At 41.6% G+C, this 18252-nt stretch overlaps 1 non-coding gene across 1 annotated transcript; it reads left to right on the plus strand.

Annotated features, from left to right (window-relative positions):
* Positions 1–13517: 13517 nt before the first annotated feature.
* Positions 13518–13589, plus strand: trnae-uuc (transfer RNA glutamic acid (anticodon UUC)). The gene has a single exon. It is a non-coding gene; the product is annotated as a tRNA-Glu (tRNA).
* The last annotated feature ends 4663 nt before the right edge of the window (positions 13590–18252 follow it).

Raw genomic sequence — 18252 nt, forward strand, 5'->3', positions numbered from 1 at the left:
GTAACAACAATGAGTTTTACATAGTAATTAACTCAAATGATATATAGGGAATTTGAATAATTAATCAAGAATTTGATTAATATATATCTCAGATGACAGTTACATTTAATTTTATTGATTATGAAAAATAGCTCAATTGCCAATACCAATACTAATCACAGGGCACTGTAATTTACTCATTAATATGTCAATATTACATTCTTCATATCAATTATTGTGATATCTCTTACTATAAATTACTGCAGATCAAACCGTGGTATGTCCTGCACACCACTGTAGACTTATCAATTTCAATAAAGTTATCACGCCTTATAATTCAAGGAAAAGTATTCTCTGGCCATGAAAATATTATCCTATCCTTATGATAAATTTAGTTTCTAAATTTAGAGCTTGTAGCTAAAGACCAAAACATTTCAGTGACTCGTAATGTGAGTGGGGTGGAGTCCAGGCCAATCGTCAGTATATGGTTTTTTAATAATTAAACTAGTAATACATCAAACTACAAATCACACAGAGTAAATATGCCGTACGACAATACAAACAGTAAGCTTTATACAATACATAACGAATCCAAATAAAAGAGAGAGAGAGAGAGAGAGAGAGAGAGAGAGAGAGAGAAAATAGAATGGGATCACATAAGGAGCTCAGGTATGAAAATCATAGTCAGTAACTTTTAGAAGCCAACAACAAATCAGATCATAACAACACTTTAAAGCAGCATTTAAATCTCCATAGAGAAAGTGATACTTGCAAAAAGGTGTCCCATGTGAGTGGCGTGAGATCGGCGTCGAGCTTGTGAAGCTTTACGCACTGTTCCCGTTGAAACAGCCATGTGCCATGAAACGGAGGCCATGTGACGCGCGTGCACGCTGCGCTTGGCGTGAGCGTGGAGCACGTGGTCCTTTGTTCTGTCCTCGCGCGGTATTTGAAAGGTTCAACAAACATTGTTCCAGAATTCGTCTTCCTTGCGTGGAGAGGCGAATAGTTTAATAAACTTAGTAAAGAAAAGAAAAGAAACGAACGAAACGAAAGCTTCCAAAGGAGCCATTAAAATGGCTTTCCTCTCCTCAGTCCGTGTGCTGAGGGGGGAGGAGGCCCAAGCGCGGCCCGAGGCCGCGCGAGCGACGTGTCCGAGAACGGGAAGAAGAGCAAGAAGAGCGACGAAGAGAGGGTGGACCTTGTTTGGTCAATTCTTATAGCTTGAAATAGTTCACGCCCATTTTCGAGGGAGCATCCAATGAATGTCCGCGATCTGAAGCGGAGGGAAAGTTCCTTTGTCTCGGTTGAGACAAACCCCTGATGATTTAGGGCCTGTCCGATTTCATCAGGAATATTAAAGCAAGTTCATTATTCCAGATTAATACATTTTTCATTACTTTGCTCTAGATAAATGGGTCTGTCAAAGCATGACGATTAGAACAAGACTAGACATAATATATATATGACCAAAGATCTAATTTTTAGATCGAATTACACATTTAAAGATTTGTTTAACACATGATAACACTGCAGATGTTGGGAAACATCTAAATGTACCAAAAGGGAATACATTTATAAAACATGAAAACAGAAAGTTAATGAATACATTCCATAGAATGCATTGTTCAAAGAAGCCAGTGACTTGGCTTCTCTCCTGTCCTGTGTGGTCGTAAACTTTACGACCTGCAAAAGTGGGGGTTGCAGAAGCATGGCTCTCTTTGAGGAAGTTAAAGTGAGGAAAGACATTTCCTAAAGTATTAAGCTTGCAACTTATACTCTTCACATAACAAGGATTAACCATTTTATGCAATCCATAAACATAATTAAAATACATATTAATAATAAAATGAAAGTAAGGAACTTATACGAAAAGTTCCTTTGTCTCCAGTGTTGGAAGAATTTGGGTTGGGGGTTTTCGTTTCTTCTTTGAAGCTCGCATGGGCATCGTAAATAGTTTAAGTCCAGCCAGGCTGGCATTTAGTACCAACAGTCTGAATTTATAAAACAGAATTTAACCCCATGAATCGCTGACCTGCATATCTGTTACATCTCCCCCTTTACGTCAGATGAAGTCCCTGTGTGGACATCATCGGACGGCAATCATCCCGGATGGGCAGATGACAGGTGAATCGTGATGGTCATGCAGCAGGTGGGTCATGATGACAGGTGGTTCCTGAAGCTGAGGATTCAGCTTTGGTGAGGTTCGGTATTGTCTTTGACTTGGCACCCCCTTTCCGGGGATTCCATCGGGGACCTCCAGCCACAGTTGTCGTGAGTTTGGCTGTAGAGGTTTGCATCTCGTTGAGTATCCTGTATAGGATGAAGGTCACGCCAAGAGTCAGGGCGGGACCAATGACGGTGGAGATGCACCGTGCAGTGTCGGCAGCAGTCCAGGCTAGGACCGCAGATGACTGGTTCAGAATGGGCTGTCGAGACAGTGCTTGGAGGGCTGTATCGACAGGAGTAATGTCAATGTGTTGGGTGGTACCTTTCAGTACTTGGTCCAGCAGGTTGGCACGGGTGGCGGTGTCATGCTGGTCGTAGGTCAGCATAGCTGAGCGCACAGGAGTGTTGACGAGCCATCTGTTACCCACAATCTCTGCTTGCGTTTCTGTGACTTGTGTACGAGGCTTGGCTTCAGCAGGGCAGCGCGTATCGCTGACCCAGGGTTGCAGCTCGCAGATTCCTTCAGAGTTGTGTCTGAGGAAGGGTTTGCTAAGGCAGAGATAATGAATGTTTTTGGTTAAAGTACACATGTGCATGTTTGGGGCCAGGTACAGCTGTGTGTCGCTTTCGTGGTAGGCCACCACATTTGGAATGTGTGTTTTGGTGTGGGGTGTTGCTCTTCCACATCCTGACACTGACAATGTCTTTAGGTCTGTAGACTTGGTTTGACTCACTGATGAGTTGGTTCAGGAGCACGTTCACTTCTCTCTGTTTGGGGTTTACGTGCCGTAGGAAGGCGCTATCCAGAGAGTTGGCCAGGTGTATTTGTAGCAGGTCAGCTGGCATGGTGATGGCGTAAGACAGCACAGTTAACACAAGGCTTAAGGGTATCATGTATGGTGGGGTTTTACTCGTGGTTAGGCTGTCTTTGGAGGAGCTAACCTCCCACAGCATGTCTGTTGTTAACGCTGTAGGCAGCTGAGTCTGGGTAAAGTTCTTCTGGAAGACAGTAACAGTGGTTTCAAGGAGTTTACAGTCTGGTTCGCTGCATTGACACTGGACATAACAATGTTAAACATTCTGGCGGCAGCAGCAGCGGCTCTAAGCAAAGCTCCCGGGAGCTGTTTGGAGCGGTGGTGGTGTCCACCTAACTCCATTTGTGTAACCGTCACTTTCTCATATTGGCTGAACAGGTGTTTGACATCGGCCTCAGTGTGAGTGAGGGAGTCCTCTCTCCATCGGAACCTTGTACAGCTGTATTCGGTTACAGTGCTGGGGTAGTGTGCCCTGTCATCGGTAGTCAGGAGTCTCAGCGGTTTTCTCGGTGGCAGCTGTCCTCTCTTTGGCTGACAGCACGGCACGGCAAACCACAGCAGCATCCTGGTACAGATAATAGGGAGAGAGAGAGAGAAAGGGGAGAAAGAAACAACAAGGCCTGTCTTTGGTTGGACAGGACAGTCTCTTTGCTTCGTGGGCGGTGACTGGGTTTAGCTCGCCCTCGCCCATGTTTTGCCACATCTTGCTGCTGGCATGACGCTTGCTTCAGTGTTGTGTCAGTGGCTCTGGTGCTGCGTGGTGCAGCACATGCTGCGTCATGGAAATATATTGGCTTTATCCCCTTTTGCTCCGTGGCATTACACGCCCTGGCATTGTGATGTCAGACGGTGCACAACCCACAATATTGTTCTGTGCACGCAGCATGGTTTGTGTATCATGCAGTGGTCTGGGGCTTTGGTTGTCAGTGACTGTAGACTGGTAGCCAGGGTGGATGGAGGGGTCTGAGAGGTGGTAAAACAAAGTCATTATCAAGGTTTCAGAAGCCCGCATGTCCGCTATGTTGGTCTGTGTAGACAACGGAGCCTGCGTAAGCGATTCTGAGGTAGGCAGTTTAGCTAGTAAAGTTCTTGTGCTGTGGTAATCACTTCAACCTTGAATGTGGGTGGGTGGGTTGGGAGTGACCACAGAATGTTGTTTAGTGTGCCAGTTTTGGCAAGGGTGTCAGTGTGATCTTTAAAGTCCTCGTCTAGACTTGGTAACTTTGAGTGTCCTTTTTCCTTCTTCCAGTACACGATCACATTGTGTGTTTTTGTGATGTTATCACATTGCTGGAACAGGTGTTGGTGTTTGACATGCTTGTTTGCAAGTGTGAGTCCGAGTTCCACACATTCAGGTGAGGATTGGAAGAAACCCAGCGTGTGGTGTAAGGTTTGACCACCTTGCAGGTTGAGCCGAACAGCGACCCCTTTGGTGTAAGCTGGTACCACCGTACCCTGTTTGTTGACTAAGGTACAGAGGCTTGAACTTGGGCCTGTTGTTAGGGCGTTGTACTCATGGCTGGCTGCTGGGGTTCCCGTGACCTCTGTGACCTGACCGTCTGGCTCTGTGGGAGTTCCCGTGACCTCTGCGACCTGACAGTCTGGCTCTAGCAACCTGTGTGGCTGGAGAGAAAGAGGTTCTCGCACTTGAGCACAGTCCTTTAGCTGTTTGAAGTTCAGAAAAGGGTCAAAGTGTTCTAGCAGGTCTATGTCGATGAGCAATGTATGAGTGTTCATTGGTGGGACATACATGGGATGTATTAGACTCATCGGAACGAATGTCAGGTGAATGGAAACAACCTGTTCAAACTGGATGTCATCCTGTCTGTACACCTGTACATTCAGTTCATAAGTTTGAGGTGTAAGAGTTCGATCTTGTCTCTTAGCTTCAAATTGGAGTCTTTTGAAAAGGTAAGATGAGATCACCGTCAGGTTTAATCCTGTGTCGATCAGGTCTTCCCTGTTGACTCCTTTTTGACCCACCCCCTTTTTGACAGGGCTGCCCAGGAATGTTGGCATTAGGGCAGGTGGGACGATCGGTGGGTGATGAGGACCGGTCTTGTGTAGCTCGCTGCGAAGGCAGGTAGTCAAAACAGCATTTTCTGGTACCTTGTGTTTGTGGTACCTGGTGTGAGGACCTGTGCTGTCTCGTTCAGTTAGCTGTAGCTGTTGACTGTGGAGCTCGGGCAGTGTTCTGGGTGCTTGGCTCATCTTCCTTGCGAGTATTCATGTGAAGAAGATCTTTCAGCACCCTCAGGATCTCTGCTGTCTCAGACGTGGCTGCACTGTGTTGCCCTCTGCTGGCTTGGAATGGTATTGACTCTCTGTAAAGATGTCTGTGACTGTGGTGTTGTAGAGCGCCATCTAGGGTTAACTCCAAGCAGTGCTCAGAGACAGAGACATTGGGGTTTTTCACAGTCTTTTCACAAATAGTCTTTTGCTTGGTGCAAGCTTTGTGGGCTAAGTTCCGTAACTCTTGTGTAGTTCTGTTACGGGGACACGCTGGGACTCTGAGATGAAAACTCCAACTGGCATGTAGGTTTGGGAGGAACAGAGTTTTTAAGTTGAAATCCTGTTCCATACCTGGTTCGTTGCATGCTCCGAAGTAGGTGTTTCGTAGCTGACTACAGAAAGTCTGTGGGTTTTCAAATCGGCCCTGTTTGAGGTCCATAGCAATAAGGAGCCCATGATCTGAGTTTGGATCAGAGAATTCAAGAATCAAAGTCTGTAGCAGTTGCTGGTAGTACGCTTTGACAGTCTCTGGTTGACGATCCAGAAAGCAATGCACATCACGGCTGGCCGTGATTTTTAACAGGTACAATGTGTTCACATCTGTCACGTTAGCGACAGTTTGCAAATGAAAGTCAATGGCTTGTAAAGAAGCATGAACGTCATGTCCTCCTGCAGGATCTGGATTGAATGTAGAGATGCTTCTGGCTAGCTTGTGAAGTTCTCTGTGAGCAGTGCAGGGTTTAGTGACATGCGTTCTCTGGAAGGGTTCTCTTCCCTCCGTTGTTGACAGATGTTCTTGCAAGCTGGCTGGTGATTTCCTTAGAAGGGAGATTACACCCCCTTTTCCAGCTCTGGGTTCTTGGCTGAAAGGGTTGGAGTGGCGGCCCGGGAGAAATTTTGTGGTGTGCGTTTCTCCGATCCAGCCACTCTGTAATCTGTGAAATTGTCTCAGTTCTGTGTGAACAGTGTAAAGTTCATCTTGGAGCTTGTCTCTCTGCAGAGTAAGCTTGTTGAATTTAGCTTGGGCCGCTTGCAAGTGTGTTTTGCAGGCCCAGGTTTTATAGTCTTTTTTTTTTTTAGCTCAGTCTCTGCTCTTTTTAGGAGAGCGTCGCCTTGCTGGAGTTTTTTGTTGAGTTCTTTTCTGGCTTCTCTCTCCAGATGTTCTCTTTGATCTGTGTCGAGGCGAAGATCTTGCAGGGCATTGTGAAGTCTTTCAACTCCTTTCTGTAGCTCTGGATCTGTGTCGTCCTCTTTCTCGCGCTGGTTCTGGGTCTCGAGGAGAAGCTGATCAAGATGACTCTGGGTTGGGGCCTGGTCCTTCCAGGCCTCCTCCGCGATGTTGCTCCATTCACTGAGCGGTGCCTGGGCGACGAGAATGGGAACTAGGCTTCCGAAGATCCTGGCGAGTTCTCTGTAGTAGTCGCTTTGGTTTGGATCGCGTGCCATCAGTTCATCTAGCTCGGTGTCTAGTTGCTCTGGGTGCTGCAGGTTAATGGCATCCTTGGGCAGGAAGGGGGTCGTCACTGCTTTCAACCATGTCGAGAGGTGGCCCCCGTGGACTGCTGGACTGGATGCCTGGAACATCCTGATTCTCTGTCGGTGAGAGAAGCACAGCACACACACACAAAAAGACCAATGCAAGTTCGTTCTACGTTTAACGAGCTATATTCATACGGGCTGTGCCGTTTATGAGAATTTTGGGGCTGACTGATGCAAACAGTCAGACAGTTAAGTAGCCAATTAACTTGGGTCAACGAAGGACCTGAAATGGAGATTTGACAGGCAGTAGCCTAGCGGGTCGTGTGATGACACCGGCTGCTGGTGGTCGCTCTACTATTTAACTTCGTTGGTGGCTCCCAGGTTACTGTCTCTATGTGAAATGAAAGAAACAAATCACAACAGAACAGAGGGTAGAAAAGATCAAAGTGAAACAACACTTGAAATGAGATGAAAACAATAGAAACACAATGTGTTAGTGGGAATAAGGAGGCCTAAGCCTACTGCTAAGATAGGGCCAACAGGTGAGTGGGCTATCTGGGTAGGAAACCTAGAAATATGGTGTGGCTTAAAGAAGCAAAAGGGTCAGAACACTGAAAATATATCCGGGGGAATATCTAATATTCTGTGGCTTATAATAAGTGGATAGGTTTTATCACTTTTGGTTCACCTGGTTGAATTGAAGTCATTCAGGTGGGAACCAGTGGCTTGGTCAACCTCCCCGGTGCTCCCCAAACACTGAACCGCAGTGTCCCCGGTCCTCCGTTACTCTGGCGTGTCGCAGGACAGCACGGCTTGTGACTTTTAGCACAACCTTTGGAGTGCCAAAATTGCTGATGTCTCTTGAGACAAGAGGGACCGAGTTTCACTCGCAGCCAGTATCGGTAACACCGGTCGGGCAGCCTTGCTCACTGGAAACCTGAGATGACTGTCCAATCACCGAGGGAGTTCTACAATCAAATACACAAAGGATGAACAAAGGACACTTAAAGTTAATTAAGGTTTGGTTTGTTTAACATCAATTGAGTAACTATATGTAGAGAGGAAAGGTAACAGCTTTACCTAATCATGATAAAACAAAACAAATGAATTATGATAATAATGGTAATTATCAAAATAACCTAAGTCAAAAGAGAGAAGAAAAATAATAAACATCAAATTAAAAAAAAGAATGAAACAAGAGAGAAGGAGTAGCTGGTTTTCACCACAAAGGGGGGGGGGGGGGGGGGGAAGTACTGCTTCTCTGTCTTTAACCTGCTGAGCAGAAAACTTAATTCAAATTAAAAATTCAAAACTGGTTTAAATCAAAATTTAAAATAAGCATGTATGAATTAAAAAGGAAAATCTGAATAATATACTATAATAACCATTGATAGCTTGTAAGTCATCATTAATGATCATGAAATTAATCAAACAGTGTGAGATTAATCAAAGAGGGTAAAAGTGGACATGCAATTTCAAAACAGAATGGAAAAGACAGAGGTCTGTTAGTCGATTTAACAGGAGCCTGCCACTAGATGGCTTACCTTCTAAGTGGGTCAATCAGTGGTTGACCTGACACATCTAGATTTCCACTATTAACAATTACATTTTAATTCAAATCATGTTTGAACTAAACTCAAAGTAAATGTAAACAGTCAAAGGCAGGGAACATTCTTTTGTTTCCCTGTAATAATATTCGCACGAGCAAAGCTGTAAATGCAAATAATTATCGAGAATTTAGACATCCAATTCAAATATACATCACAGGGGATTATAAATTAGCAATCAGAGTGCATTATCTGAAATGGCCACAGGTTGGCAGCTTTGCACTCATGCAAGCTGGAATCAGAAAGCAGGGTGTACCCTGAAATTTCTAACCCACACGTTCCCTCTAGTGTTTAGATAGAGGAATTACAATTTCAATAGGACTTAGAATTTATCTGATCATTTGTCAGGCTGATTTTCTGCATCAAAAATCACAAGTAACAAACAGAAAGTTTTAATCTCTGAGGTGCTATATTAACATAGGTTGAAGGAAGGATCCGTTCACTTCCGAAACACAAATGTAACAAAAACAGGAATTTTCCAACTGTTGACTCCAATAGACATTTATCAAAATAGCACTTATGATTTAAATGTTTTAGGTTTAAAATCGGGTAGCTAAGCCAATTCTAGACCAGGAGTTTTTATCGTTTATTTTTTTGAATATCATGTGGTTTACCATGAATTCAATAACGATATTTAATAACAAGGCCTTTTTACTGAATCAGAGGAACATCGCTCATGTTCAGATTTACATGTTGCAACTAATAAAAGATTTCTTCATCTTTTAATTATTCATATTAAAATGTTCTCACTGTAAAAAGATTTTGGTCTTTCTTAACAGGATACTTTTAGCATTATACTGCAGTTTACTTTCATTAAAAATAACAGTGACTATACTGTTAAGTTTCTACAAATACCTAGCGCTGACTGACCAGCTTTTTGCCTCAGTCAGTTGAGTGAGTTCGCGTCTTGCGACTTATCTCACCAGTAACGTTACATAATTTCATAGCGCACGTGCAGAAATTATTAAGAACCATATACACAGATTGATTGCTCACAAAACGAAGTTTGAAACTAGCCGCGTTCCTCCACCAAAAATGTAACAACAATGAGTTTTACATAGTAATTAACTCAAATGATATATAGGGAATTTGAATAATTAATCAAGAATTTGATTAATATATATCTCAGATGACAGTTACATTTAATTTTATTGATTATGAAAAATAGCTCAATTGCCAATACCAATACTAATCACAGGGCACTGTAATTTACTCATTAATATGTCAATATTACATTCTTCATATCAATTATTGTGATATCTCTTACTATAAATTACTGCAGATCAAACCGTGGTATGTCCTGCACACCACTGTAGACTTATCAATTTTCAATAAAGTTATCACGCCTTATAATTCAAGGAAAAGTATTCTCTGGCCATGAAAATATTATCCTATCCTTATGATAAATTTAGTTTCTAAATTTAGAGCTTGTAGCTAAAGACCAAAACATTTCAGTGACTCGTAATGTGAGTGGGGTGGAGTCCAGGCCAATCGTCAGTATATGGTTTTTTAATAATTAAACTAGTAATACATCAAACTACAAATCACACAGAGTAAATATGCGTACGACAATACAAACAGTAAGCTTTATACAATACATAACGAATCCAAATAAAAGAGAGAGAGAGAGAGAGAGAGAGAGAGAGAGAGAGAGAAAATAGAATGGGATCACATAAGGAGCTCAGGTATGAAAATCATAGTCAGTAACTTTTAGAAGCCAACAACAAATCAGATCATAACAACACTTTAAAGCAGCATTTAAATCTCCATAGAGAAAGTGATACTTGCAAAAGGTGTCCCATGTGAGTGGCGTGAGATCGGCGTCGAGCTTGTGAGCTTTACGCACTGTTCCCGTTGAAACAGCCATGTGCCATGAAACGGAGGCCATGTGACGCGCGTGCACGCTGCGCTTGGCGTGAGCGTGGAGCACGTGGTCCTTTGTTCTGTCCTCGCGCGGTATTTGAAAGGTTCAACAAACATTGTTCCAGAATTCGTCTTCCTTGCGTGGAGAGGCGAATAGTTTAATAAACTTAGTAAAGAAAAGAAAACGAACGAAACGAAAGCTTCCAAAGGAGCCATTAAAATGGCTTTCCTCTCCTCAGTCCGTGTGCTGAGGGGGGGAGGAGGCCCAAGCGCGGCCCGAGGCCGCGCGGAGCGACGTGTCCGAGAACGGGAAGAAGAGCAAGAAGAGCGACGAAGAGAGGGTGGACCTTGTTTGGTCAATTCTTATAGCTTGAAATAGTTCACGCCCATTTTCGAGGGAGCATCCAATGAATGTCCGCGATCTGAAGCGGAGGGAAAGTTCCTTTGTCTCGGTTGAGACAAACCCCTGATGATTTAGGGCCTGTCCGATTTCATCAGGAATATTAAAGCAAGTTCATTATTCCAGATTAAATACATTTTTCATTACTTTGCTCTAGATAAATGGGTCTGTCAAAGCATGACGATTAGAACAAGACTAGACATAATATATATATGACCAAAGATCTAATTTTTAGATCGAATTACACATTTAAAGATTTGTTTAACACATGATAACACTGCAGATGTTGGGAAACATCTAAATGTACCAAAAGGGAATACATTTATAAAACATGAAAACAGAAAGTTAATGAATACATTCCATAGAATGCATTGTTCAAAAGAAGCCAGTGACTTGGCTTCTCTCCTGTCCTGTGTGGTCGTAAACTTTACGACCTGCAAAAGTGGGGGTTGCAGAAGCATGGCTCTCTTTGAGGAAGTTAAAGTGAGGAAAGACATTTCCTAAAGTATAAGCTTGCAACTTATACTCTTCACATAACAAGGATTAACCATTTTATGCAATCCATAAACATAATTAAAATACATATTAATAATAAAATGAAAGTAAGGAACTTATACGAAAAGTTCCTTTGTCTCCAGTGTTGGAAGAATTTGGGTTGGGGGTTTTCGTTTCTTCTTTGAAGCTCGCATGGGCATCGTAAATAGTTTAAGTCCAGCCAGGCTGGCATTTAGTACCAACAGTCTGAATTTATAAAACAGAATTTAACCCATGAATCGCTGACCTGCATATCTGTTACAAGTTGATCATCCCGTTTGCTATTTTTCACGTAAGTTTAATAAGCATCAACTTAACTATTCAACAATTGAGAAGGAGGCATTAGCATTGCTGATGGCACTTCAAAATTTTGATGTTTATGTTGGCTCTAGTTACTATCCCGTTACTGTGTTCACAGATCATAATCCGTTGGTTTTTCTATCACGCATGTACAATCAAAATCAACGCTTAATGCGTTGGTCTTTAATTGCACAAAACTACAATTTAGTGATTAAACATAAGAAAGGTGTGGAGAACGTGTTCGCAGATGCTCTTTCTAGAGGGTAATTGTAATATTCTACCATGAGACAAATATATGTAATTTCATGTAGTTTGTTTTTAAGGGTGGGAGTGTTACGTGCTGCGTTTGTTTTTTTTTTCTTGTGTCTATTTCTGTTCTCCACCTATCATTTCTGCCAGGTCTCCGCTGATTGGAAGAGGCGACTGCCAATCTTAATCAGTGACATTAATCAACTGACAGCCAATCAACTGCTGCCCTGCTGATTTAAAAGCCTCCCAGTTCACTCTGATCGGGAGCTCAGTGTGTGTGGTCTTGGAGTTTTGAGTTTGTTGTGAACTTTTGTTTCGCCTTTGTATATGATTTGTATTCGTGGTTCTAGCATTTTCGTTCTTGATGATAACCCTAAGGCAAGGGCTGTTATGAGTTACTGTTCATTTTATCCTTTTGGGGACAAGGAACAGGGAAGCATGTCGTGCGACCTACATATCGCCCGTAGCTACGAATGTTAGAAACATTAGGTAAGCGGTGAGTGCCACTTTTGTTTTTTTGTTTATCAGTTAGCATAGTTTAGTCTGGGCGCCGGACGCGCTGAAGATTTCGGGTTTCATTTTCGCATTTTGTTTTGGTTAGTTAGTTTAGAGGGTTTGGGAATTTAGTTTACGGACTGTTTTGTTTTATTCCTTTCTTTAATTTGGCGCCACCTTTGTTCGTTGATCCCCATTGGGTCTTGTTGTTTATCTTTTTCTTCTCTTTATTTAACACTGTAAATAGTACACACGCCATTTTAATGGCTTCGGCTTTCAGTAATAATAAATCACGTGAACTGCAATTGTGTTTGACCTGATCTTTTCTACTGCTCACTCCCAAGCAATATTCTCAATGTTACTTCCTATCTTAGACAACTAAAGGGTCGTAACACCGGAAGATACAACCTATCCCGTGGCATCAGAGAGGCTAAGAGACAGACATTCAGAGCCTGTGGCAGGGGATGCAGACAATTTGGGACTACAAGCCCCCACTGCGGACCTGTGACATAATCCCAAAAAGACTCATGCACTACAAATCATCTTGCATAGTTATATAATATATTTATAATCAAATCTTTCATTAGGTTAGAATTGTATAGGTACAGTACTTCAATCAGGACCACTTCCGTCAAGTATATTTAATGACAATTATAATTGCATACAGTTAGTGTTGGTGGTATGGTTATGTTCTGGGCAACACTCCACACGCCTGTCCATGCAGCCATGCTTGGACAGAGCGGGGAGAGCAGCAAGACACCCCCCCCCCCAGATAGAGACTGCTTCCATTGAAGAGACTGTAAAGAAAGAACAAGTTAGATCAGATTACAGGTTCAGTTGGTGGAGCTGGGGTTGGAGGAGGGTCTTAATTGCAAGCAGCGATGCGATGGAAGAGACACTGAAGAATGGGAATTTAAATAGACCTCATGTGATAGGTGTCAAGACTGGATTGGTACACGTCAGGTACAGCTGACTGTCAGCTGAAGCAAGCGTGACTTACGTGGCCTGACTGAACTAACGCGATGCTCAATATCTGCACTGTTTGTTTACTTCACTGATTTGCACTCTATCTGCCAAATGCCTTGTGCTGCTTTATTTAACTTTATTTTAAATTTTATTTATTTTTTTACATTGCCTTATTTGTATAGTTGTATTTTATATTTAATCTGTATCTATCTCTTTTTTATGCTCTACTGTAGCGTTATCTGTATGCACCAAGGGTCTGATAGTAACGCAATTTCAATTCTCTGTATGTATGTGATGTACATGTGGAAGAATTGACAATAAAGCAGACTTGAATTGACTTTGACTCAATCCACCATCTGAAACAAATCTTACAAATCTCTCATATTGTGTCAGTGATTAAGCAGCTCTTTATTTCATGGGGAGTGTGTGAATGCGGGTATGGTCTAGCGGTTAGGATTCCTGGTTTTCACCCAGGCGGCCCGGGTTCAACTCCCGGTATGGGAATGCATGCTCCTTTTGGGGAAGTCGTGGCCTAATGGTTAGAGGGTTGGACTCCCAATCGAAGGGTTGTGGGTTCTAGTCTCGGGCCGGACGGAATTGTGGGTGGGGGTAGTGCATGAACAGCTCTCTCTCCACCTTCAATACCACGACTTAGGTGCCCTTGAGCAAGGCATTGAACCCCCAACTGCTCCCCGGGCGCCGCAGCATAAATGGCTGCCCACTGCTCCGGGTGTGTGCTCACAGTGTGTGTGTGTGTTCACTGCTCTGTGTGTGTGCATTTCGGATGGGTTAAATGCAGAGCACAAATTCTGAGTATGGGTCACCATACTTGGCTGAATGTCACTTCACTTCACTATACTATATGTATAGAAAAGATGGTGTTTGTGTCTTGATTGGTGGCACTATATGTATATTGTATTCTACCTCTTCTTGCATTCTTATTTTTGTTTTGTCTTCTTTTCTTTTTTGTATTTTTTTAAATATATATATTAACTTTTGTTCTGTACTTGTTGTAGCGCTTTGGGTATAAAAAAGCACAATATAAATAAAATGTATTATTATTATTATTATTATTATTATTATTATAACTTATCTTTAACTGTGTAAATTATATTATCATAACAATCTGTGAAATACCTGTAAGACTCAGAATATCCAAACAACATCAGACACCACTGACTTTCAATTTATGACCCAAAACATTTATGGAAAGTTTGGATTTTGTTGAGTGTTCTTTTATGCTTTGCAGAATAACAAAATGGATACGGGTTTGGGTGACCTATTCCTTTAAGTACAAGTGCTTTTTGCCAAGGACATTATTCATAATTTAAAATGCTACTGTATTCATTGAATGTGTTTTGTTCTCTACACTACATTACATGGAGTGGGAGTCAAATCAGATATATAGCTGGATTTTTGGATGGGGTTGGTCTTAATTTGTGAATTGTGGACCCTTTCTCTGTGTGATCACTATCAACAGTCTGTGTAGTCTATACTTAAATTGTACTGTGTGAAAAAGCAATTTTTGGGGGGTATGCTCCCCAGGACATACAAAAAAAATAAAAAAAGAACCCGTCAAATGATGTCTTCTAGTGAGTTTTGAGGAAATATAGACAGATTTAGTCATACAAAATAAGCCATCAATAGATTTATATTATCTGGATTGAAACAAGATTATAATGCAGGATTGTTGCAATGATAACCATTGTCAAAACATTTCCCTCTGATTCAATAAAGACTTGAAATACCTTTTTAGTCAAACATTATTTTTGGGATTTATTACAATATAACATACAACAATTTAAAAAGTGCATAACTGAAATCTATGCAATTACATCTCATGCACTAAGCATGACAATTTTGTGAAAGCAGTAGTTTAAACACACAAAGAGCTAAACTAACGTAAGACCCTTATCTGACCTGACGATCATAGAACAATTTGATGAGACAACAAAGTATTGCGGATGTAAATAACTTAACAATGTGTTTGTTGCAGGGTTAACTGTCTGCTTATGGACTTTTTCGACTTGGTGTCAAACTAACCTCTAAACTCACTGCTACCTGCTTATCAGCCTCTCTTCTCCATGACACTGCGTACTGCAGACAGATGCACTGTGCAGTCTGCCCTGCTGCCACTGACTGTGGAAATTTTGCTGGGATCGCTGCCGTGCTGGTGATGGGTGAAACCATTGTGACTTTGAGGGGGAGGAGATTCTAAATCGGCGATTTCTGTTTGATAGGATTTTGGTGGGGGTCTCCTTGGCCTTCAATGTGTAGGCTATGAACATAAAATATACTTAAAAAATATTATCTGATTTATAAATGGGGTGGCAACAGGGGTGACAAGACTGTATCCCAGGGGTGGCAGCTGCCACCCTTTGCCCTTTAGATCCGCCTCTGATCCTTTATATTTCTACTCAGAGACTAAAAACATCTGCTATCACCTCAGAAGGACAAAGATCATGCATGTAGAGATTTCATTCATGTACCCGATTGTTACCTCCTATATTTTTATTTTAGAAAATGGACATAATAGACAAATTATTTATTATAAAAAGAAAAATGTGTTGTGTTTGGTGCAGTTTGATATATTGGCTGATAAGTTGGAAAATGGTAGATAGTGTCCCTGACATTTAAATGTGACAACAACTGTAACAATAACAACTGTGCTGTGCATTGATATTGTGAGCAGGTGTTGAGCATAATAGTTGTTATTATAGTCTTTTCTACTGAGCAATTCAGTGTCTACAATTATCCATTTTATTCACAGGGTTCAATTTGTGTAATCATCATCATAATCAGTTTTTTATTTAATACTTTTTTATTTAATAATAAATCCTTGAAAAAAAAGATATATATATATATATATATATATATATATATATATATATATATATATATATATATATTTTTTTTTTTTTTTTTTTTTTTTACATATAAACTCTAGTCGGTATGATCCAGTGGGACAAGTGAGACAGAATCCAACCAAGGTACAATACACAGAAGGGGAACGAGAAGAAATCAAGACAGGTTTGACATGAGAGACATGAAAGACAGGTTGGACACAACAGAGAGTGTCTGGTGGCCGAAGCCACACTGCAAACAGGCTGATTACCTTAACTCTAAAGTATGGTCCAATTAACCTTGGCACCAGTTTACTTGTTGGAAACCATAGCTGCAGGTTCTCGGTGGAGAGCCACACCCTCTTACCCTCTGACGGTGACCCACAGCTGTTTTTTTTTTCTTGTTTCCTCCAGACATGACCAGCGCCTCCCTGGCCCTCCTTCAGAATTGGTAACAGCACTAGATGAACGCCTGGACTGAGGGACAACACATGAAACTATGACAGCCAGGACACCGGTAATGAGTTATGAGCATATTCAGCCTACATTAGCTATGACTCCAGACGGAGGGGTTATGGGAGGCCAGACATCGGAACATCTGCTTAAGATCCTGGTTTCCACGCTTTGTCCAGCTGTTGGTCTGGGGTGGAATCCTGATGACAGACAATCACAGTTTTACCTCTAGATGGAATGAAGCTAGTGACAAAAACCTGGGCAAAATGTGACTGGGGCAGGAAGGGATGGGGTGCAACAGACCAAGGGATGGTTGATTTGATCATTTGTTTTGAAAACAGACTAAGTACAGTGTGCGCCCACAAACCAACAAACATCCCCTGGCATGGCCACCCACCAAAAGTGAAGATGAATGTTTGTCAGTGGCCTCCTCACCTTTAGGTGGCACAGTAACCTGGAGGTGCGGCCCTATTGGAGGATGGCAGCTCAGAATTCACCAGGAACAAAAAGAAGTGTTGTCAGATGACCCCCAGGCACCATGACAGAGAGCTTACCTGACACAGCTCTAGATGCCCCAGATTGCTGTAACACAGAATCAGGCAAGACAACACCTTGGGTAATGTTCCTCAAACCATTCCTAAACCTTTTTTTTTTTTTTTTTTTTTTTTTTTTTGCAGTGTGCCAGGGTGTATAATCCTGGCGGAACACCAATCTTTAGGTGGTATGTATCAAAGTGCCATCCACATGAATTGGTGCTAGTTTTCCAAGCAGAACATTTCCAAGAGAATAACACTGTGATACTCATACTGTTTCACTCAAAGACTTCATGTTGTGTTTACTGTTATTTGCAAACTTCATTGCAGGCAATCTAGCCAGCAAAAAATGGTGCAAGCTAAGAACCAACCAAGTGATATCAGAGTTATGACCTTTGGAACACAACTTAATCAAATCACATATAAGAGAAACATTCAGCTAGAAAATATTTTCTGTGAGAGAAGATTATGTGATAAAATTCAAAATAAGGTAAAAGAGTATAATGAGAAATCAGTATGATAGTATTGGTTGCATCATAATGACATTATTCTAACAAATTAATCAACAGCTCTCTATAGGTTATTTTTGTACATTTTGGGCTAGCATAAGATGTAGCATTGTCTAGAAAATGATTTAAATTATTTAATTGTTTACTTTAGCTCTTAAATATGAGACACACTTTTTCCTTTTCCTCTTTCTAATACAGTTTCTAGCTAAATTGCTACTAAATAATTGTTAACGTTCTGTTGGTAGCATTACGCATGATGTCATTTCCTCCCTGTGTCATAGCTACACAATGTGCTTGGTGAAAGTACATCTTTGCAACCACTGATAGTAACTCCAAAGACTGATTAACCCAAAAGAAAGACAAGATTTTATCCTGTGTCACTTGTGCCATGTGAATGATAGGTGTGGTTAAAGAAACACTGGAAAGGTCGAAGAGAAGTTAAACTACAGTATGTCTGTAGGCCAGCTGAATGCCTATGACATCAGAGGGAAAGAGGAACTTATCTCAACTGTATATCATGGCAACTGTCCAGGGCTCTTGACAGGTTTGTTTTTTTAGCTTGTTCTGATATTTGAACAAGTGCAGGATACATGAAAGGCGTCCTGTGGTCCCAGTTTAAACATCTGAGAAGGCTTTGCTGGACTTTTTGTTCATTTTCTGTTCTAAAACACAAATGAACAGCTACACATAGCTAGAGTAAGTAATCTTAGTGAGCCACAGCCCGCCCAAGGCAAGTCAGACTGTACTATGTAAGACAAAAAATCCCTTGAGAGGGGTGTACCAAAACAGGTTTGACTCATAATAATAGCATTATTATTTTCACAAAAAA

Source organism: Carassius auratus, chromosome 2, assembly GCF_003368295.1.
Source record: "Carassius auratus strain Wakin chromosome 2, ASM336829v1, whole genome shotgun sequence".
In the NCBI taxonomy this organism is placed as follows: Eukaryota; Metazoa; Chordata; class Actinopteri; order Cypriniformes; family Cyprinidae; genus Carassius; species Carassius auratus.